Source organism: Taudactylus pleione, unplaced genomic scaffold (genome assembly GCF_031769625.1).
Source record: "Taudactylus pleione unplaced genomic scaffold, aTauple2 ptg000366l, whole genome shotgun sequence".
In the NCBI taxonomy this organism is placed as follows: Eukaryota; Metazoa; Chordata; class Amphibia; order Anura; family Myobatrachidae; genus Taudactylus; species Taudactylus pleione.
The window spans coordinates 5,430,277-5,453,851 of NW_028284767.1; the positions used below are offsets into that span (position 1 = coordinate 5,430,277).

Consider the following 23,575-nt stretch of genomic DNA (forward strand, 5'->3'; position numbering starts at 1 on the left):
CGACATGAGTGAAAGTGCAACAAGAATAGCTGGTGTAGCGGGCAGGCACTGGGGCACCTGTTGAGACTATTTTTCTTTTTTGCTTGCCCCAGTGACTGTGACAGCACAGCCTGGTGTGCATGCTGATCTCCCCCTCCCTCCAAAGCTCCGCAAATTCCTCACACTGACTGGGGCTGGGTGGACCCTGGAGACTTGGAGAAGAAAACAAGACATACGGTAGAGCTTCATGAAGGAAAGGGGCGGGGCTTCATGGGTGGAAGGGGGTGGGGCTTCACGTAGGAAATGGGGCGGAGTCTTGAACAGGAGGGGAGAGAATGAAAACTTCCTCACATAGAGTAAAGTTCAGCAGCACACTGACTGCAGTGCAGCAGTGCTGTGACTGTCCCGATGATGGCAGCAAAGCAGCTGCTTGATTGTGGTATCAGAAAACAGGTCCAGGGGGGCCCTTTGTGAGAGAGGGGATTGGGGTCATATTGCCCCCCTTTAATCCAGCTCTGTCTGGACCACAACCTACAGGTGGGTGACGGACCAGGAGCCATGCCACATCCCGGGGCGTCTTAACAGCGGAGACTATGCGTATTCCTCCAAGAGAGCTCCAGGTAACTGCTCCCAGGCACCTCACACTCTCATTCTCCTGCTGAGGATATACATGATGGGTAATTATTATACTCCTTTCCTGTTTTTCATTTCTGGATCTCCTCTCCCCCCAACTCTGGATGTAACAGTGCCCCTATGGTCTGATAACTTGTTCTCATTAAGCTCAATTGCAAGCTCTTCAGCTCAGTTGCATTCTCAATTGAGGGTATAGCTAACACGTGATTAACAGTTTTCCCATCTCTATTTACATTACCTTTCTTCAGCTCTGTGTCTGTCAGTCTCCCTCAATGACTCTGTATCTCACTCTTAAGGTGCCTACACACATAGCGATGTGCTCACAATCCCACAGTGTGTACGATTTTCCCCTGAACTCTCCCCGGGAGCTCCCCGCCAGTCGTGGGCACGATTTGGTTTGAAAAAGCTGCCAATTTGACACACGATTTATCGTGCCTCCTAAACTATCCAGTGCATCGTGACTTGAGATAGTCAGATCTGCCCTACAGCACGGCAGATCTGAAGATGCGATGTGTGACCTGCGGGGATGTGCATCGCATCGTGAGTGGGGACTCACAATTTGGGCATATTTTACACGATCTGTCGTTGTGATGCGTCAGAATCGGCCAGATCGGGTAAAATATCGCCATATGTGTAGGCACCTTTAGCAAATCATAAAACTAGATTGCAAGCTCCTAAAGCCGTGTATCCACTACGCAATAGTAATGAGCGTTTGCACGATTACATCATAATCGTGCAATCGCTCATTAATCGTGCACAAATCGTGCACTATATTGTCGGAAACGACCAGCATTACGTGCTCCCACTGGTCATTTCCGACTTCAATCATCGGCTGAACATGCCGGTCAGTCTGCCGATAACGACAGATTGGGCTTGTTTAGGGATGAGGGAGGGTGCCTACACTGAACGACCAATCAGTGTAGGCACTAAAAGGGAAGGGGAATGACGGTACAATTACGATGTAATCGTACTGTATTTCCCTAGTCTCGTAGTGGATATGCAGCTTAAGAACCTAATTTTCCAGTGCAGTGTGGCACATGCATTGCTGAGGGTAAAGCTAAATTGTATAACCCCCCTCAGCACTGTTTATATTCCTGCATCTCTCTTTCCCCAGCTCTTTATCTACTAGTCCCACTGATGTCTCTGTAGCTTACCCTCACAAGGCTAGATTGTAAGCTCTTCTGACCAGTCTCATTCTCCTGCTGAAGGTCATAACACATAGTCACGCCCCTTGTGGCATGTGGCCACACCATTTTTCCCACGCGGCATAGGCGCGCACACTCAATAAATTTCTATACCCCCACTTCAAAATTCCCACTTCGACCACTGGTCCAGACAATAACAGTTCCCAATGGGAATCTGGACGGACATGGTGTAGTACCCACAAGGGATGTAGCAATGCATTGTCCATGGACAAGAGCAGAGCTACAGTCAATAATGGCAGAGTTTCCCCGAAAAGAATTAGCTAAATGCCAAAAATTTGTAAAAGATTTAGGTAATGCTTATGAGCCGACCCACAAAGATTGGGTCGGCTCATAAAAAATTAATCACAGATTGTGTATTGGATGGAGATGGTCCTTTAACTGATGAGAATAATCAAGGTAATATAACCCGTATAGTTCCCCAATTGGCCGTATATTTTCCAGTTGTAGTGAAATGGAGTAAAATCTTTACCATTAGACAGAGAGTGAGTCTGCTGCAGATTATTTCACCCGAGCGCTGCTGACTATCACCCAATATACAGGTATAGATATAAAAGATATGTATTGGGATAGCAAAATGGCTACTGACAGCCATTTTTACTCATGGTTCTTATGTGTGTATCAGACATGAAATGGTATAGGAATGTGGAAAGCAGACAGGCCATAAATCCACAAGGCGTTGTCTACTGCGATGTACGCTTGCATTAAGTTTTAGAAAGTCCTTATCAGTAGTTAACCAATAAAGTAGTTTAAAGTAGGTTTATGCCCATATTAGTAAGAGTTAGATGGGTATGCAAGTAGGATACTATATAAACGAAGAACAAAGAAGCTTCCAGTGGCCTGCCCTATGCCTGGACCAGAGACTGCAGCTGGTGGCCAGGATATTGTTCGTTCCAGCTCTATTCTGAGAGGAGGCTCCTGGATCATGTAACCATCTTATATTCCGAAGCTAAGTAACTATTATTCTTCCATATCTTGTTATCTGTTGTAATAAATTATATATTTTTTCAAGATACTGGTTTGTGTGGCTTAATTAACCTTCTGTATCCAAGAACTTTATCTCGTTCCACCGGGAACAAGATAACACCCATCATAGGGAAGTAGCTGTCACGGTACTCATGGATGGTCTTAAAGACAATCTAAAGACCAGGGTTCAAACCTCTCAGCCTAACTGGAGGGAGACTACTGTAGATGCCCTCAGGGAATCAGCTATAGAACACGCTAAAAACATCCTCAGGAATAGAGAAACGCAAAGTGAGAAGCTAATGGCTGTTAGCATTCAAGCTTTAGAAGGATTGTACACATAGTAACAACACCCATACCAAACACAACAACAAAACACATATCAACATGCCCAGCCACAAACACCACACCACCCACAACCACAAACTCTCCACGCACAACAACCTGCACAGCAACAACTTTCCAAGGTAAGATGTTACACATATAACCAGAGAGGACACCTAAGTAGACACTGTCGAGAGGAATTGGGGGACAAATAATAAGAAAATGCATAAATTCACACCAAAAGGATACCCACAGAATGCAGGAGATTTTAAGCAGTCACCTGCTCACATAGTGGCCGTGAATGCTTTACTGGAGAATGATAGTCAGCTCTAGAGGTTAGGTCATACCTGTAGTCTACAGCCAGTCAGGTTAACAGAGAGTACTAGGGAAGAGCCTACAGTGACAGTAGATGTAGCTTTTCTCGTAGTCACAGGGTCGATCAAATCTGTTCTAAATTCTCCATCAAATTTACAGGTGACCAACAAGACAGTACCAGCAATAGGAGTAACGGGTAAAGTGCAGCATTATACTTTAACCAAATCTGCAGTTGCTATCGGGCCGCTGCATACCAGGCATTCTTTTCTCCTGACAGCAGCACCTCCTACTAACTTACTGGGAAGGGATTTGTTATGTTAAATGAGATGTGTCATTTACTGTACCCCTGATGGTATATTCCTAGATATCCCAGAGAAGGTTGCGCACCAGGTAAGGGATATATTGGACACTCCCCAAAAGTTAATGCTTCACTCTACCATTTCAGAACAAAGCCCATCCCAAGTTAGAGAATGTTATCCCAAATACCGGGTTCACTTTGGACCAAGGATGGCCAGGACACTGGATTGATGGCAAATGTATCTCCTGTAGTTGTAAATTTAAAACGTGGTAAGCAAGCTCCAAAAATCCCTCAGTACCCATTAAAACCAGAGGTAGAGTTAGGGATTTATCCCATAATTGGGAGGTTGTTACAACAGGGGATTTTAATTCGTACAGCTAGCCCAGCAAATAGTCCAATTTTTCCAGTAAAGAAGGCTGGGGGGAGGGGCTATAGGTTAGTACAGGACCTTAGGGGTGTAAACAAAGTTGTTGAGAGCCAATTCCAGCTGTCATACTTATGCAAATCCCACCATCTGCAACCCACTTCACTGTCATTGACCTGTGTTCTGCATTCTTTTCTGTCCCTCTTCACCCTGACTGTCAGTACCTATTTGCATTTACATACAGAGGAGTACAATACACTTGGACATGATTGCCCAAGGGCTTCATAGACAGCCCCAGTATTTTCTCCCAGGCCCTACACGACTGTTTGCAATCTTTTCAACCCACCAATGGATCTGCTCTAATTCAATATGTAGACTATTGTTGTGCTCTGATTTGTTTATGTCATGTTTGAATAATACTAAACTATTGTTGCTTCATCTCTCACAAACACGGCACAAGGTTGCAAAGGACAAATTACAGCCATGCCGGACTAAGGTTAAATACTTGGGACACTATCTAACCGGGGGGCTACGACATTTGACAACTGACAAAATACAGGCCATAAAGACTGTGACACTCTCACAAATCCAACAGCAAATCTGTACCTTCTTGGGCATGTGTGGATACTGCAGATCATGGATCCCAGGTTTTTCTATTTTGGCATTACCATTGCAGGAACTGGTGTCCTCCTCAAAACCTGACCGTGTCACACATACTGAGGAAACAGAGCAGACTTTCCTTAACCTTAAGGATAGTCTGACAAAAGCACCTGCCCTGGGAATACCAGATTATGAAAAACGTTTTCAGTTATATTGTACGGAAGCTGAAAGTTGCACAGCATGTGTCCTCACACAAAAACATGGTGACGCTAGCAGACCTGTAGCATACTACAGTGCCCAATTGGACACTGGTAAGATCACTCCCAACGTGTTTAAGAAGTGTAGCAGCAACCGCTCTTCTGGTTGTTAAGAGTGAGGATGTAATATTAGGTCATTATATGATTGTTCATACACCACATGCTGTGTCTGCACTGCTGAATTCTGCCCAAACTCGACATGTTTCCTCAGCTAGGTTCACGAAATGGGAAATAGCTCTAATGGCACCTGCAAATATTACCATTAAACGGTGTAATACGTTAAATCCAGCAACATACTTGCCATATGTGCCTAGAGATGCACAAAGGGTGGAGAGAGGTGAGTTGCTGATTGAAGGTGAGTTCTACAGGAATAGGGACAAACATGATTGTATGGAGTATTTAAATCAGACCTTTACTGATACACCACTAGTAAATGCAGATTTTACGTTTTACATGGATGGGAGTTGTCATAGACAAACTGATACAGGAGAATTATGCACAGGTTATATAGTTGTAAAAGATTATGATGTTGTAGAAGCTGAACCACTTGGTCCACCTCACTCAGCACAAGTGGCTGAACTGGTGGCACTAAAGAGAGCATGTGAAATGGCGTAAGGTAAGTCAGCTAACATCTACACTGACTCCAGGTACGCCTTCAGGGTAGTACATGATTTTGGGGCTCTATGGCATCTTAGAATTGTTATGACGGCAGCAGGTACACCAGTCGCACACTCACACCACATAAAAGGACTGTTGACAGCAATTCAGCTACCAAAAGAAGTAGCAGTCATCAAATGTAAAGCCCATACATGTGAAGAAGACCCGGTGTTACTGGGCAATAGCTGGGCAGATGAAGCTGCCAAATGGGCAGCAGGGTTAAGAATTAACATGCCAGTTAGTCAAATGATGGTTTTTCAGGCAATTGATACGCAGAAATTAATTGAGATGCAAAATGTGTGTTCCATTCAGGAAAAGGCAGTCTGGAGATAAAAGAGATGTGGACAAGAGTCCTTGGGACTCTGGAGAGATGGACAAGGTAAGCCGGTGGCACCCAAGGCATACTACCCAAGCTTGGCTGAAGCAGCGCATGGTCTGACTCACCTGGGAAAGCAAGGTATGTGCAAGTTGGTCAGAGCGTATTGGTGTGAACCGGGATTCTCTTCCCAAGCTGAAAAGAGGGCAATGTCCTGCTTGACTTGCTTGAGGAAAAACATTGGAAAAACAATACCAACTGAGCCATCCCACATCCCTCCGACAGATGGACCTTTTCAGGTAATACAAATTGATTTCATCCAATTACCACCATGCAGGAATCTCAAGTATGTATTAGTTTGTACCGATGTGTTTTCTAATTGGGTAGAGGCATATCCAGCTGCCACTAATACTGCTGCGTTTCCTGAACAATCTTTTTAGCAGTAATTTGTATGCAGGTACGGTATCCCTAGAATCATAGACAGTGATAGGGGTACTCATTTCACTGGTGATGTCTTTCAGAACATGTGTAAGTTGATGGGTATTAATAGTAGACTTCACACCCCCTATCGACCGCAAGCCAGTGCCAAGGTGGAGAGGGTAAACGGTACTATTGAGATCAAACTGAGTAAGATCATGGCTGAAACTGGATTAGGTTGGCCATAAGCCTTACCGCAAGTCTTTCATAGCATCAGGACAACTCCTACACCCCCTCTTAATTTTTCCACCTTTGAGATACTGTTTGGGATCTCAAAGGTTACAACCTCATCTGATTGTAAGTTCACAGGAAGACTTGAAGAGTAACAATGAGGTTACTGTAAAGTATCTTATAACAATGAGTAAACAGTTGAAACAGCAGCAGCAGAAATTTTAATTGTTGTCACCTGATATGCCAGAAACAAACTGTCATGATGTTGAACCTGGAGAATTTGTTATGATCAAAATTTCTTACGTTCAGGTTGTCTGACAGATCGGTGGGAAGGACCAACATCCTTGAAAGTGGCAGAGAGAGATACCTGGGTATATTCCACTCACTGCAGAAAAGTCAATCAACTGGTGGAGATACAAGGCGGAGTCGAGGCAGATAACGTAGACCTGTCAATTGCGAGCTTGTTACGGGGGGGTTAGACTGCAGTGAGATACCTGAGCTAGGGAAATTTGCAGACCACTATTCCAGCAATGGAGTGGCGGGCTAGGGTTGCGTATCTATTTTCTTCCAGAATTCTCATCATCCTTGTTTGTTTCGGGATGTCCTGTTTCTGTAACGGAGGACAGATGATGGAGGGAGAGGTTGATGGTGATATCGATGGAGAGGAGTCGGGAGAAGGAGCAATACATTCACAAGGGCGGTGACCAAACTCAGTACAGTTATTGCTAAGAGATCTGTTATCCCAGATACTCTGAGACCGTGTGAGGGGTTATTGTCTGAGGAATACAGTATTTGTGAGTATTGTGGGTCCCTAAACAATGAGAGATGTCTCCAACGGTGCCAGCCCAAGTATAACCAGTATTGGGGTGGGCATCCTTTTAGAGGATTATCATTCCTTGGTGGGCAAAGTCTTAAATCAGACTGAATGTTGGGTATGTGCTCACATTCCTCAGGGACAACATAATGTAGGAATAGTACCACTCCCGTTAAATGTCTCTGATGTCCTTGAATTGCATAAGGTGAAGACGCTGGACGGAAAATTTATTATGTCCAAGCCTCCAGATTTTAAGCTCCATCAGTACCAGGTGGATAGATCCCTGTTATGTTTAAACATCACCAATTCCAATAAACCAGGAAATTGGGAGGTGCCCGGGAACAATCAGACAATGACCTTTTCACACAGAGCTGATAATGAACCAGTAGATGGTGGACTTCTACACAACATCACCAGTGGAAGACACGTCCGGTGTAAGTATACACTTTGTTCCACCAAGGTAATGGTTGGCAGAGTACCAAAAGGGTAATGTGCAGTTATTCCACAACCTAAAACGTGTTTCAGTGATATGGGAAAATCTGGGGCAGGATTATTTGTCAGAGATTTGTGCCCGATGATAATGATGCATTCTATTCCTTATATACTCCCAGACGATGTGTATTTTATATGTGGAAGGAAAGCGTATAAGTGGCTCTCTCCGAGTTCTGTAGGTTTATGTTACCTGGGAAGGGTACTCCCAGAGGTTATGACCCTTACACATGGTGAAATGCTTGGTATACATAAAGACATGCCATCCCCATATCTCCATACGCATTATGAACACCGTGACAAAAGAAACATGATACCTGGTGACATACATGCAGTTGATTAGTGAAACAACTGGTTTCCAAATTTTGGTAGCACTAGATCCCGCCAGGATCGCTCGGGGTACTTTAAGTTTTAGATACATCCAAGATCTTGCTAAATTAATAGATCATTTCACCAAGATGTATGATGACACATTCAGGTATATAGGTAAAGAGTTACAGGCTTATAAGAAAGAACTTGTGCAACATAGGCTAGTGTTAAATTATTTAAGAGCTGTTACTGGCGGATACTGTGTGACTTTAGCCACCCAATTTGGTGTCAAGTGTTGCACGTACATCACAAATAACACTAGTGACCCCAAGGAGGTGATAGACCGGAAGATGGATGAAATTCTGCAGCTGAAATGGGAATTTTGAAAGAACCATAATGCTTCACTGGCTGAAGTAGAGGAAAAGGTAGAAGAGTGGTTCTCTTGGTTGAACCCTGTGAAATGGTTCTCCGGTCTAGGAGAGTGGGTCCAGGAACTAGTTGCTATTGTGGGTAAGCTCTTGATCCTCATAATTATTGTCATCCTAGTAATTGGCTTATGTGTCAGGTGTGTTAATAATGTCTTGAAGTGTGGAAAATGTACAAGAGCAAACAGAGAAACAGAGATTATGATGGTGGTAAGCAATGATATTATGGATACCAAGGTCAAGGAAGAACTGTATTACAACCCTGAATTAGAGTGTACCATAAGATGATAAAATATAAAATCATGTGGTCATGCATAGATGTATTATTAAGGTTATTTTTAAACATCCTAGATAATGTAGTTTCAATCCCCCCCAAACTTCCTTTATAGGTTCGATGAGATCCCACATCCCACCAATGATCCCTATAGATCCGCAGATGGCATATAAGGGTTGTTCTACCCTCTTGAAAAGCATTATTAACGGTTCAGTGACCTATTTGTGTCGCACCACTTATGACCTTGAATAATACATTATTATGCATGACTACAAAAGGTTAGGATAAGAGTGTGATAGCGTATTGTTTGCTATCAAAGGGTGGACTGTCGAAGTCAAATAATTGGTTATGATCGTTTATAATTATTATCTGACGATCTAGCCATTTATGGGCTGATAAAGAGTAAAATCGTATACTACTCTGCGTCGGAAGCAAGCCGATGCGCACAAATGCGTATGTGTGTGTATATATATATATATATATATATATATGTCATTCAAGGTTTAGCCAAGTGTGTGAGAAGCAGGAGTATGTCTGTGACAAGTAATTAAAAATACACAAAGTTACTGTTAGTGTTTGCATATCTATTGAGAAGCTCTGCATACAGATACAGTATGTCTGTGCCAATTGAAGTATAACACAGACACTGATATGCTCAGAGAAAGTGTTCTCAATGTAGAGTTAGAAACAATTGTCAGAAGTTTGATCAACATTAGCAATTGTATGCCTTGTGTCCAATGCTGATGTGGTTAAGAAGTACCGACAATTGTATTCTGAATAAGCTTAAGAAACCCTTTGTTAAAGTTCTTAGACTTCTTGACTTGCCAAGGCTTGCTCCACCTGTGAGCAGGGCAGACTTCATTTTATATGACCTTTTTGTAATTAGATTCAGATGGATATAATATCAAAAATACCAGTTACTGGAGATATATATACAGTCAGGTCCATAAATATTGGGACATTGACAGAATTTTCAGATTTTGGCCTCTATTCACCACAATGGTTTTGAAATGAAACAAACAAGATGTGCTTTAACTGCAGACTTTTAGATTTAATTTGAGGGTAATTACATCCAAATCGGGTGAACGGTGTAGGAATTACAACAGTTTCAATATGTGCCTCCCACTTTTTAAGGGGCCAAAAGTAATGGGACTATCAACTCAAAAGCTATTTCATGGACAGGTGTGGGCTATGCCCTCGTTATTTCATTATCAATTAAGCAGGTAAAAGGTCTGGAGTTGATTCTAGGTGTGACATTTGCATTTGGAATCAGTTTCTGTCAACTCTCAATATGAGATCCAAAGAGCTATCAGTGAAGCAAGCCATCATTAGGCTGAAAAATGAAAATAAACCCATCAGAGAGATTGCAAAAACATTAGGTGTGGCCAAATCAACTGTTTGGAACATTCTTAAAAAGAAAGAACGCACCGGAGAGCTCAGCAACACCAAAAGACCCAGAAGACCACAGAAAACAACTGTGGTGGATGACAAAAGAATTATTTCCCTGGTGAAGAAAAACCCCTTCACAACAGTTGGCCAAATCAAGAACACTCTCCAGGAGGTAGATGTATATGTGTCATAGTCAACAATCAAGAGAAGACTTCACAAGAGTGCATATAGAGGGTTCACCACAAAATGCAAACCATTGGTGAGCCACAAAAACAGGAAGACCAGATTAGAGTTTGCCAAACAACATCTAAACAAGCCATTACAGTTCTGGAACAACATCCTATTGACAGATGAGACAAAGATCAACTTGTACCAGAGTGATGAGAAGAGAAGGAAAGGAACTGCTCATGATCCAAAACATACCACCTCATAAGTGAAGCATGGTGGTGGTAGTGTCATGGCGTGGGCATGTATGGCTGCCAATGGAACTGGTTCCCTTGTATTTATTGATGATGTGACTGCTGACAAAAGCAGCAGAATGGATTCTGAAGTGTTTCGGGCAATATTATATGCTCATATTCAGTCAAATGCTTCAGAACTCATTGGACGCCGTTTCACAGTGCAGATGGACAATGACACGAAGCATACTGCAAAAGCAACCAAAGAGTTTTTTAAGGCTAAAAAGTGGAATGTTATGCAATGGCCAAGTCAGTCCCCTGACCTGAATCTGATTGAGCATGCATTTCACTTGATGAAGACAAAACTGAAGGGAAAATGTCCCAAGAACAAGCAGGAACTGAAGACATTTGCAGTAGAGGCCTGGCAGAGCATCACCAGGGATGAAACCCAGCGTCTGGTGATGTCTATGTGTTCCAGACTTCAGGCTGTAATTGCCTGCAAAGGATTTGCAACAAAGTATTAAAAAGTGAAAGTTAGATTTAGGATTGTTTAGTTTGTCCCATTACTTTTGGCCCCTTAAAAAGTGGGAGGCACATATAGAAACCATTGTAATTCCTACACCGTTCACCCGATTTGGATGTAATTACCCTCATATTAAATCTGAAAGTCTGCAGTTAAAGCACATCTTGTTTGTTTCATTTCAAAACAATTGTGGTGGTGAATAGAGGCCAAAATCTGAAAATTATGTCAATGTCCCAATATTTATGGACCTGACTGTATATATATATATATATATATATTTTTTATCCATGACACAAACACTAATGCACATTTGCACACACATGCATACACATAGACAATCGCATGTGTATCCACAATGCGAACACATTGACGCTCTTATGCTTACGCACATACCCATGAACATACCCTGTAACTATTTTAATATTAAGACGCACAGCACACATTAAGGTATGTAAGATAAAATGCACAAACGCACAGGGCATAATTGCATTGTGCACAATACATACACGCACTCAACATTTGCGCTGTGCTCAGACGCACAACGCATACTTATGTGTAACTGTAAATATCTCACTATTACTTATGCAAACACATATAGAAAAGGTTTTATTAGACATTCATTATGGTATAAAGTGTGCATATATGATATTTAAGGTATACAACATGGTAGACATGGCATGTTTGGTACTATACTGACACCCTGTTTATTTCCAGATATTCGAATCTATCAGCGAGGGAGTCGCATCCTGCGTTCAATGGTTATGGATTATAGAAAATTATTGGTTAGATTGTATACTCCGTATGTAGTGTCTTAAACCAGTTAAAGAAAGACAATGTAATCTCAAGACATTGTTGGAGAATTGGGACATACCCCTAGTGACAACATATGAACTGTCCTATGAACTACAAAGTACTACAAAGACCAAGAACCAATGGAATTATGTTTGTCTGTCTACATTGTTGTTATCATGATCTGTAGGGTATATAACCTTACGCACCAGTCCCAGTCAGTAGCCATTCTTCTAGGATGACCACAGGCTTCTGGCGAGACGACTGTATACTGGGACCGGTGCGCATGCGTATGTATCAAGCTGTACCTTTTGTATTTAATTGTCTTTGCGCTAATTGTGATAGATCAAAGCGTGTAACTTACTTTTTTTGTTGCAATAAGAGCTTTTTGTGCTTTGGAACCACAATCAAAGTCTGGAAAGCAATTATTTCTCTCTAGCGATTTAGGGATATTAATAGTAGTCATAAGCACCCGAAGGGACTATGGACTTTATTGATACCCTATGCAGGTTGCAACACCCTCTTCCTGGGTAAATACTGGACATGACTGGTAAAGTTGAGTGAGACATCAGAACTCTGTGGAGATAACAGATAGTAACAAGGTCACGGCAGCAGTGTGTGAGCAGGCATCAGGCAGGAATGGTCCAAGGTCTTGGTTTGGAGATGGCAGTGATTAGAAGAAACAATCTTGTGTGTTAGGCAGGCAGATATAAAGAGTCCAGAAATCAAGCTGAGGTCAGTGTTGGATAGGTCAGAGTAGTCAAGAATTCATCCTGGACAGGTAACAAGGAATCAGGCAGAGTAAGAGCAGGCTTAGGCACAATTCAAAGAACAAGACAGTATCACTAACACCGAATGGCTCAACTTCCTGCATTATATTCCCACAGCCTGCAGGAGATTAGCTGTGGCCAGGAAGTGGTTAGAGAACAAGGACAGCTCAGATAGTTCAAGCATGTCCAAAACAGGCGTCTAAACTAGTGGTTCTCAAACTCTGTCCTCAGGACCCCACACAGTTCACATTTTCCAGGTCACCTAGCAGCTGCACAGGTGTAGTCATTACTGACACATTTTAAAAGATCCACAGGTGGAGCTAATTATTTCACTTGTGATTCTGTAAGTAGACCTGGAAAACATGCACTGTTTGGGGACCTGAGGACCGAGTTTGATAACCTGTGGTCTAAACAAACAACCACCCCTGTGGCTCAACAACAAAGAACATGGGTTTACAGCGCACAAAGGTTCAAATCCCAGTGAACTCACCGGTGCTTTTTATTGTGGAACCGTGATACTATGCTTTAAATGGGATGCAGTCATATTGCTGGCGGATGGGAGCCTGGCCCTGGCCGTCAATATACCGGCGCCCGGCAATATGCCGAAGCCAATATCCCAAAGGAGAACAGGATACAGATGTCGTCTTCTCGAACCACTGGAATCCAGATCGTCCAGACAGGTAAGTAACTCCTCTGTCCCCGGGGAAGGGGGGGGTCAGGTTTAGCCACCACGGGGGGGGGGAGATTAGGGTTAGACACACCCCTGGGAGGGTTAGGCTAGGGGAAGGGGTTGGGGTTAGGCACCACTGGGTGGAGGTTAGGGGCAGGCATCCCCCGGGAGGGTTAGGTTTAGGGTGCGGGAAGGGGGGGGGTTAGGGTTAAGGTGCGTACACACGGAATGATATATCGTAACGATATGAACGCTAACGTTCAACGATATATTGTTCATATCGTTCTGTGTGTATGCAATGAACGACCAACGATGCATGCTCCCGCTGGACGATAACGATATCGTCCATCGGGCATGCATTCAGGCCAATCTGGACGATACTGTTCATTTTCCATAGGGGTTTGCGATCGTTGCTCGTTCATTGTTGGTGATATCTTTGGTGTGTGGATGAACAATATCGTTAATCCATCACACCAGGAATTTCAAGGGAGATCGTTCAGCGATCTCGTTCGCTGAACAGATCGTCCCATGTGTACCCAGTTTTAGGCACTACCAAGGGAGGGTTAGGGGTGGGAAGGGGGGGAGATTAAGGTACTTACCTTCCGCTGTCAAGATTCTGCACCATGCAGGCTTCCAGTGTCGGAATTTCAGCCGGTGGCTATTCAGCCGCCAGCATATGGTACTGTGAACCACAGGATTCTAATTGAGCGCCTGAAATATTTCTGTGGACTGGATGGCACAGTCCTTAGCTGGTTCAAATCATTTCTCACTGGCAGATCACAGAGAGTTTCTTCTGGAGTAAACTCTTCATCACCAGTGCCACTTCCATGCGGTGTCCCAGAGGGTTCTATACTATCTCCCATGCTTTTTGCAGTATACATTCTACCATTGGGTGAAATAATCAGATGTCATGACCTGGTCTACCACTGCTATGCAGATGACACACAACTGTACCTGTCCTTTGCTCTAGGTACAAAGGACCCCATAACAACCCTAAATGGCTGCCTAGTAGAGCTTCAGGAGTGGATGAGTGCCAGTTGGCTGCGAATGAACCCTGATAAAACAGAGGTCCTTATGATAGGTCACAGGACAAGGCTACAGCATAGCCAACCAACAGGACTTACGCTTGGGGGATCAGAATTACAAAACACTGAACATGTGCGTAATCTTGGTGTTGTCCTGGATAGTGGCTTGACACTTAAACATCAGGTATCATCCACAATCAAATCCTCATTCTTTCATCTGAGGAACATAGCCAGAATCAAGCACTTAATTTCCTCAGAAGATCTGCCTAAAGTCATACATGCATTTATATCATCACACCTAGACTACTGCAATGCCCTCTACCTTGGACTCCCAGCAAAAGAATTACACCACTTGCAGATGGTACAAAACGCAGCTGCCAGGCTATTAACCAACCAGCCCCGTTCCAGCCACATAACACCCATTCTCGACTCCCTTCACTGGCTGCCTGTCAGTTGGCAAACTGTTTTCAAGATTGGCTTACTAACTTACAAAGCCCTACATGACCATAGCCCAAGGTACCCGGAGCAGCTTCCGATTCCTTACTGTCCCACTCGATTACTGCGATCAATTGACAAAAGACTATTAACAGTACCTAGAATCTCCCGGAATTCGTCTTGGGGTTGAGCTTTCAGTTTTGCGACTCCAACGTTGTGGAACTCACTTAACCGCACAGTTCGAGAGACCTCCACTCTAGAATCCTTCAAAAATAGATTCAAGACTTACCTCTTCACCCAAGCATTTCACTAATTGTCCCTTGTTTAAGCTTATTTTGTACTGTAATGGCAAATGTAAAGCACTTTCAGTCCTTTAGGAGAAAAGCGCTATATAAATTAAAATTATTATTATCTAGAAATGGTCATCGGTGGGGTGGCCATCTGTGGTTAACATCGATGATTTGCCCCCTCAATGGCCACTGCTGCAGGGGAGAACAGCGGGCCGTGAGCCAATCAAAAACAGGTGTAAGGCTTAGTGGTCACCGGGGCTAAGCTCTGTCCCGTCCTGAGAAAAAAAACATTGGCTCCCACTTGTTCATCGATGACTAAGAAGCCATTTGCTCTTATCCGTCGATGGCCATCCGGATGGGACATCGAAAGAAAACATTGGAAGTACTGATGTTTTTAACATTGAATACAAAACATTTAGATATAAACATTGGTTCTCTGGAACCGATGTTTACCGATGTTTGATGTTTTTTTAAGCAAACTCTATACTTTAAACATATAATAGATATATTTTGAAAGTGTTATATTCTATCTTCTGGCAAACAGTGTATGTGTGTATGTATGTATATATACATACACTACTGTTCAAAAGTTTGTGGTCACTTGGAAATTTACTTATTTTTGAAAGAAAAGCACTGTTTTTTTCAGTGAAGATGACATTAAATTAATCAGAAATACCACATTAACAATGTATAGAGTGTAAGTAACTATACTAACTGCAAATGTCTGGTTTTTAAAGGAATATCTACATAGGTGTATAGAGGCCCATTTCCAGCAACCATCACTCCAGTGTTCTAATGAGACATTGTGTTTGCTAAGCGCGTTAGAAGACTAATGGATGATTAGAATACCCTTGTGCAATTATGTTAGCACAGCTAAAAACGGGTTTGCTCGTTAGATAAGCTATAAAACTGGCCTTCCTTTGAGTTAGTTGAGTATCTGGAGCATCACATTTGTGTGTTCGATTATACACTCCATATGGCCAGAAATAGAGAACTTTCATGTGAAACTCAACAGTCTATTGTGAAATTAAGGCTATTCCATGCAAGAAATTGCCAAGAAACTGAACATTTCCTACAACGGTGTGTACTACTCCCTTCAGAGAATAGCACAAACAGGCTCTAACCAGAGTAGAAAGAGAAGTGGGAAGCCCCAGTGCAGAACTGTGCAAGAAGACAAGTACATTAGAATCTCTAGTTCGAGAAATAGACGCCTCACAAGTCCTCAACTGGCAGCTTCATTAAATGGTACCCGCAAAACGCAAGTGTCAAGGTCTACAGTGAAGAGGCAACTCTGGGATGCTTGCCTTCTAGGCAAAGTGGCAAAGAAAAAGCCATATCTCAGACTGGCCAATAAAAGGAAAAGATTAATATGAGCAAAAGAACACAGACACTGGACAGAGGAAGATTGGAAAAAAGTGTTATGGACAGACGAATCGAAGTTTGAGGTGTTTGGATCACACACAAGAACATTTGTGAGATGCAGAACAAATGAAAAGATGCTGGAAGAGTGCCTGGCGCCATCTGTCAAGCATGGTGGAGGTAATGTGATGGTCTGGGGCTGCTTTGGTGCTGGTAAAGTGGGAGATTTGTACAAGGTAAAAGGATTTTGAATAAGGAAGGCTATCACTCCATTTTGCAACGCCATGCCATACCCTGTGGACAGCGCTTGATTGGAGCCAATTTCCTCCTCCAACAGGACATGGGACCCAAAGCACACCTCCAAATTATGCAAGAACTATTGAGGAAAGAAACAGGCAGCTGGTATTCTGTCTGTAATGGAGTGGCCAGCACAGTCACCAGATCTCAATCCCATTGAGCTGTTGTGGGAGCAGCTTGACAGTATGGTACGCAAGAAGTGCCCATCAAGCCAATCCAACTTCTGGGAGGTGCTTCTGGAAGCGTGGAGTAAAATTTTTTTCAGATTACCTCAACAAATTAACAGCTAGAATGCCAAAGGTCTGCAATTCTGTAATTGCTGCAAAAGGAGCATTCTTTGACAAAAGCAAAGTTTGAAGGACAAAATTATTATTTCAAATAAAAATCATTATTTCTAACCTTGCCAATGTCTTGACTATATGTTTTATTCATTTTGCAACTCATTTGATAAATAAAAGTCAGTTTTGATGTAAAACACGAAATTATCTGGGTGATCCCAAACTTTTGAATGGTAGTGTATATACACACAAATGGTGCAAATATTATAAGGATGTCTGCAGTTTTAGAAGTAAAGTAAAACATGTTTTGTGGTAAATCAAACTTGTTATTGAAGGTGTCTAAAGGCAGGTATCCACTAGGCGATTAAATGAGCGATTGAACGATAGCGATATCATTATCGTTCAATCGCTCATTAATCGTGCACAAATCAGGCATGAAAATGTTGGAAACAACCAGCGATGCGCGCTCCTGCTGGTCGTTTCCGACATCAATCATCGCCTGAATCTGCTGTTCAATCTGCCGATGACGACAGATTGACAATGTTCACGGATGCGGGAGGGTGCCTACACATCGTTCAGTGTAGGCACTACAGGGGAAGAGGAACGACTGTACGATTACAATCTGCTAGTGGATACGTACCTTGACAGTCTCAATCTTCTCTTTCTCAATTTCATTTCTTTTGTTGTCCATTCTTCCAGACTTTACTCTTTCAGCCTGAGTTTCCGCTTTCATTTTTTTTCTCTCTGTCTCTTCTCCACTCTCGGCTTAAGTCTCTGTCTATATCGGGATGTAGTCGGCATCCTGGCATTCGGGATGCCGACGGTCTTAATATTGGTGCCAAAATGCCGGCACCAGTATCCCGATCGTTAGCATCCCAAAGGTATCAGGGTGCAGGGGGAGGGAAGCGTTATCTAGCGGGGTTAGGCATTAGGGGGGGGAAGGGTTAAGGTTAGGAATCAGGGAGGGAGGGTTAGGATTAGGGTGTGGGGAGGGTTAGGTTTCGCCACTAGGGGGGGGAGGATAGGTGTAGGCCCCGGGGAGGGGGTGTTAGGTTTATGGTGCGGGGAGGTTAAGTTTAGGCACTTGGGGGGAGGGTTAGGCATCGGGAAGGGTGGCTAAAGTTAGGGGTTAGAAAACTACTCACCATTGAGTCCTATGGGTGTCGGGCTTCTGGCTGTCGGTATTCTGACTAGCGGCATCCCGACAGATGGGATATTATACCCAACCTGTCTATATCATCTCTCACACTTTTTCTCTCAGCTCCTCACCAATGCTGTCACTCTAGACCAGGGGTTCCCAACCACGGTCCTCAAAGCACGCTAACAGTCCAGGTTTTAGGGATAGCCATACTTGAGCACAAGTGACTTAATTAGTACCTCAGTTATTTTGATTTAACCATCTGTGCACAATCATGGATATAACTAAAACCAGGACTGTTAGTGTGCCTTGAGGACCGAGGTTTGGAATCACTGTTCTAGACACTTAGGCACCGCTGGGTCTGTCATACAGTTCACATGCAGTGAGAGCCTGATAGTGATACTGTGAGACTGACTGTTACCAATAGCTGCAGCAGCCAGGCACCCCAGCAGCCAACCAGTGTTCACTGAGAGCAGCACCAATGAGCCAGGGGTGGGACTGTCCTATGTGCTGCAGCTGATTGGCTGTCCAGAGTGTCTTTCACTCAGCCACCACCTCCAGCAGCAGAATGCATGTAGCAGTAGTAGCCAGAGGTGTATCTATAATGGGTGCAGGGAACACGGGCCCCTGGGTCCAGGGGGGCACCGCACTGCACACCATGCACCCACAATATTACTTAACTCTCCGGAGTCCGACGTCGGCGCGGGGGTCCGGCGCTGTAAAACGACTGGAAAATGGCCGCGGCAGCCATTTTCCCGTCCTTTGCGTATGTGCAGTACAATGAAAATGGCCGCCGCTGCCATTTTCCCGGTGACCTGTGCATTCATTATAGACTCTGGACATACTCTAGTGCCCAGAGTCTATAACTCCGGCGCTGGCCATGCACACATGGTCAGTGCGCTGCCAGGCGGATAGGAGGGGGCCCGTGTTCGAGATTGCACACGGGCCCCCTCCTCTCTAGAAACGCCCCTGGTAGTAGCCCATTCAGTGTTTTGTACTCTCTTCTTAAGTTGTCATTGAATATAAAACCAGGAGAGAGCCAGCTGATAGCCCAAGGCACCACACAGTGGGCCTGATTCAGAGCTGCACGCAAAAAGGGTGCGCTCGCTCTGAATCAGGGCGGCCGCATGTTTTTTTAAATTCGGCCTCCTGGCCGCTCGCATAGCTGTGACCACCCACAGCTTTTGCGAGCGGCCAGGTGATGGTCGCGACCATCGAGCTTGCGACGAGACCCTTGTGGTAGGGTCTCGTTCCCGCAAGCCCCAGTGAGCTTCTGGCTCTAATAGAGCAGGAAACTCACCACTGACATCACTCGTGATGTCAGTGGGGCCGTGCCCAAACGGCAGGCTTTCCTTCGGGAACGCCTCCGTTTGGCAAGCCACCCCCCCGACCTGCCTACCAAACGGGCAAGTTGTCGATCAACATCGACAGCTGCCCCTTTTGGATGCGAGCGCCGGAGCGAGTGATTTCTCACTCGCGCACGCACTGCCTAACAATCTATCCGCTTGCGAGCGGGTCTGAATCAGGCCCAGTGTCACACAAAAAAATAAATAAAAAAAATAATTGGAAAAGCAGGGAAAAACATTGGGAGAGAAATCTTGCGATGGCGATGAAACATTGGATCCTATACATTGCCGGGTTGAACATGGGAACCATCTGCCCGATGTTTCCGATGAAACATCAAATGATTCCCATCCCTACTACATCCTACCCGCATCCTGAAGCTAAAAAGTTGGGACTAGGGGGAGATGTACTAAGCCCTGGAAAGTGATCAATTGGAGAGTGATAAATTGCCAACCAATCAGCTCCTGTCATTTTTCAAACACAACCTGTGACATAACAGTTAAGAGCTGAGTGGCTGGCAGTTTACCACTCTCCAATTTATCACTTTCCAGAGCAGGGGTGTGTCTATAATGGGTGCAGTGTGTGCGGGGCACATGGGTCCAGGGAGCCCCACACCACACACCCTGCACCCATATTATTTTAAACTTACCTGTCCATGGTCCCGTGTCGGGTGTCTGCACTGCTCAGAACGCCGGATAAATGGCCGCCGCATCCATTTTGCCGGTGTTCTGCGCATGCGCAGTAGACTCCTGACACTAGAGTCTACTGCGCATGCACAAAACTCCGGAAAATGGCCGCCGCGGCCATCTATCCGTTCTGCGCAGTAGACTCCGGAGTCTACTAATGCTCTGGTGGCTGGCCAGCCGTGTCAGTCGGCTGCTGGCCACTGGGGAGAGAGGAGGGGCCCCTGCACGGGGAGTGCACACGGGCACCCTCCTCTCTTAAGACCAGTGCTTAAAGTGGTCCTAGAGAAGTGGGGGAACTTACCCTCCTCCCAAAAAAATTAAAATGCGCGCCTACGGCGCGTGGCAAAGGGTGTGGCTCTCAAAAGAAAGAGGCGTTTTCACAAAATAAATGGGCGTGGTACCCAATTATATTCCCAATTCAAATTACAACACTCAGCACAATCTTGATTCACCCGATTCACATTACACCACTTAGTAGTGGCCCTTATTCATGTATGACACACAGCAGTGCCCTTTTTACACCATGCCCACATTTGTGCCCCTTATACACAATGCCCACAGTAGTAGTGCCCTTTATGCAAATACAATGCCCATTGTAGTGGTGCCCTTGATGCAGTGCCCACAGTAGTGGTGCCCCTTATGCATTGGTCCCAGTAGTGATAGTGCCCCTTTTGCAGTGGTCCCAGTAGTGATAGTGCCCTTTATGCAATGTCCTCAGTAGTGGTGCCCCTTATGCAGTAACCCTTATTCAGTGCCTCCAGTAGTGGTGCCCTTTATGCAGAGCCCACAGTAGTGGTAGTGCCCCCAGGAGTGGTGCCCCTTGTAGTAATGCCCCCTGCAGTAGTGCTCCCTAAGTAATGCCCCCAGTTGTAGTGCCCCCCTAAGTAATGCACTCTGTAGTTGTGCCCCCTGAGAAAAGCCCCCTGTAGTTGTACCCCCTAAGTAATGCCCCCCAGCCCCGTATTGTGAAGCCGATACAAAACAAATAAAACCTAATATTTACCTTAAGTCCCGCTCCCGCGTCCACTGCCGTCGCCTAGTCCGCCGGGCTGCTCCTCTGAACTATGGGAGAGACATCATGATGTCTCTCCCATAGTGCACTGCACCCAGCGGGAGCCGGAGCTCATGCGTGAGCTCCAGCCTCCGGTTGTTGCTGGCGCTGCAGGGAGGGAGCCGGGTGCCCGTTGGTAACAAAATCCCAGCGGGTGCCCGGCAAATGCAGCTTCCCTGCGGCGCCGGGGTTAGATGGGTCGGAGGAGGCGGAACTGGTTCCGTCTTCAAAAATAAGTGACGGCCCCGTTCCGGCCCACTTTAGCACCTGCATAAGACGCCCCTGTTCCAGAGCTTAGTACATCCGTATGCTTCTTACATTCCAAGGCCAACTTAATTTTTGTGGATATCCCTTGAAAATGGCTGTTCTTGGAGAATTTCCCACAAAACAGTGTTAATAAATGTGCCCCTAAAAGTAAAAAAAAAAAAAAAAAAAGACCTAAAAAGATATTTGACAGAGGTCATATACATTTTAAAGCTGAATTAATTGTATTTTTTATATTTCCCTCATATCCTTATATTTAGCTAAACAGACATTACTATACAAAATAGATTAGATGAAATACATTTTGATGGATGCACATGGTGGTCACAGTAGGTGCACAGCGGTTGTGGCGGGTACGGTCACAAAGAGGGTCATTAACCAGGATCAGGGATGCTGTGTTTATTGGTACACACAGCTCAGCTTAGAGCGCTCAGTGTGTGTGTGATGAATGATTGCACCGTTGTTGCTGCACAATATACAGGGTGTAGATAATACAGTGTACACAGCAGCACAGTCACTAGCTGTATAATACAGGAATGCGCGGGCTGTCTCTTTAAGGATCGGGTGAGGAGGAGTTACTGTCTGCAGACGACAAAGGCTCTGCCATCCCCTTTAAGGGCCCTAAATTAAAGGGATGATAAGGCCGCTGGAATGAACCTCTATGGGGGATGGGAAGATGCTAAAGATGGCTGAGCTCTTGCAGGCGAGGTGCACTGCAGTTGGCTGAAAGTTTGGAGCGGCGGACTGGCCTAGAGAGGCGGCCTCGGCCCAGTGCTCAGAGCGGCACCGGAAGGTAACACGCTCCCTCCATGGTGCGGGGACTGGGAACCCCAAGAGGGGCGGTGGGAGCGGGGCAGGGGACAAAGACCCCACCGTTCCAATGGGAGGATCAGGGGACGACAATGGGCTGCTGTGGTTACGGTCGGCAGGGAATCTGGGCCTCTAGGCGCCGGGTGCTGTGTGTGATTGGGGAGGGGGTCGCGAAAGATCTGTGCATATAGGAAAAGAGATTAACTGAGATTGTGGCGGCGTGTGTAGGAGTCCCTGTATGAGAGGGTGGAGGGGCTCGGGTACTTCAAGTGGGCAGCTGGAAGGTAGGGTCCGTTGGGGTGGCAGGCAGGCAGGCAGAGGCCAGTGTGGCAGTAAGACAGCAGCCAATGTGTTTGGGGTGGTGGCAGGAAAGCTGGGGCCAGTGTGGTTGGGGTGGTGGCATGAAAGCAGGGGCCATTGTAGCTGGGGTGGTGGCAGGAAGGTGGGGCTGGGGTGGTGGCAGAGACCAGTGTGGTTGGGTTGGTGGCAGGAAAGCTGGGGCCAGTGTGGTTGGGGTGGTGGCATGAAAGCAGGGGCCATTGTAGCTGGGGTGGTGGCAGGAAGGCAGCAGCCAATGTGAAGGCAGGGGCCAGTGTGGCTGGGTTGGTGGCAGGAAGGCAGGGACCAGTGTGGCTGGGGTGGTGGCAGGAAGGTAGGGGCCAGTGTGGCAGGAGCTGGGGTGGTGGCAGGAATGCAGGGACCAGTGTGGCTGTGTTGGTGGCATGAAGGCAGGGGCTGGGGTGGTGGCAGGAAGTTGTGCAGTATTATCTGTTTAAGAAAATTATTTGTAACTAGTACAAAATCTATACTTGTATACATATTTTATGATTTTAGTGTAGCTTGCAATTGTCACCTGTACTATTGCTATGATCAGTGTAGTTGAAACATTTCATGTATAAACAATAAGTGTCTTCTGCAGTTTGTAACAACGTATCAAAGCTAAAATACATGATTTAAAATTATTCTCTTGGTTCTGCCCTTGCAGCATATTAATAAAACTTACCTTTTTAGGATGCAAAAGAATAGTGAGTTATTGCAACAGGAGTGTTTTATGGCCCCAATTACAAGAGACGGATTGTCGCGATGCTGCGATTCACAGATGCCGGGTTGGAGGATCGGTGAAATCGAATGTTAGATTTCACTGATTTGTCGATCACGATCAAAATATGATTGTGATTTGCAAATCAGTGAA

At 45.0% G+C, this 23,575-nt stretch overlaps 1 protein-coding gene across 2 annotated transcripts in view; it reads left to right on the plus strand.

The window, feature by feature from the left end:
* The window catches only part of LOC148508440 (uncharacterized), a 119,133-nt gene that overhangs the window by 67,699 nt on the left and 27,859 nt on the right, over positions 1–23,575 (plus strand). Inside the window, exon 1 of one of the 2 annotated variants that reach the window (XM_088444548.1) lies at positions 22,163–22,366. The exons of the other annotated variant lie outside the window; for it this stretch is intronic. The gene's annotated coding sequence lies outside the window, so the exon portion shown is untranslated. Of the gene's footprint in view, positions 1–22,162; positions 22,367–23,575 lie in introns of those variants that run through there. 2 annotated transcript variants of the gene reach the window in all.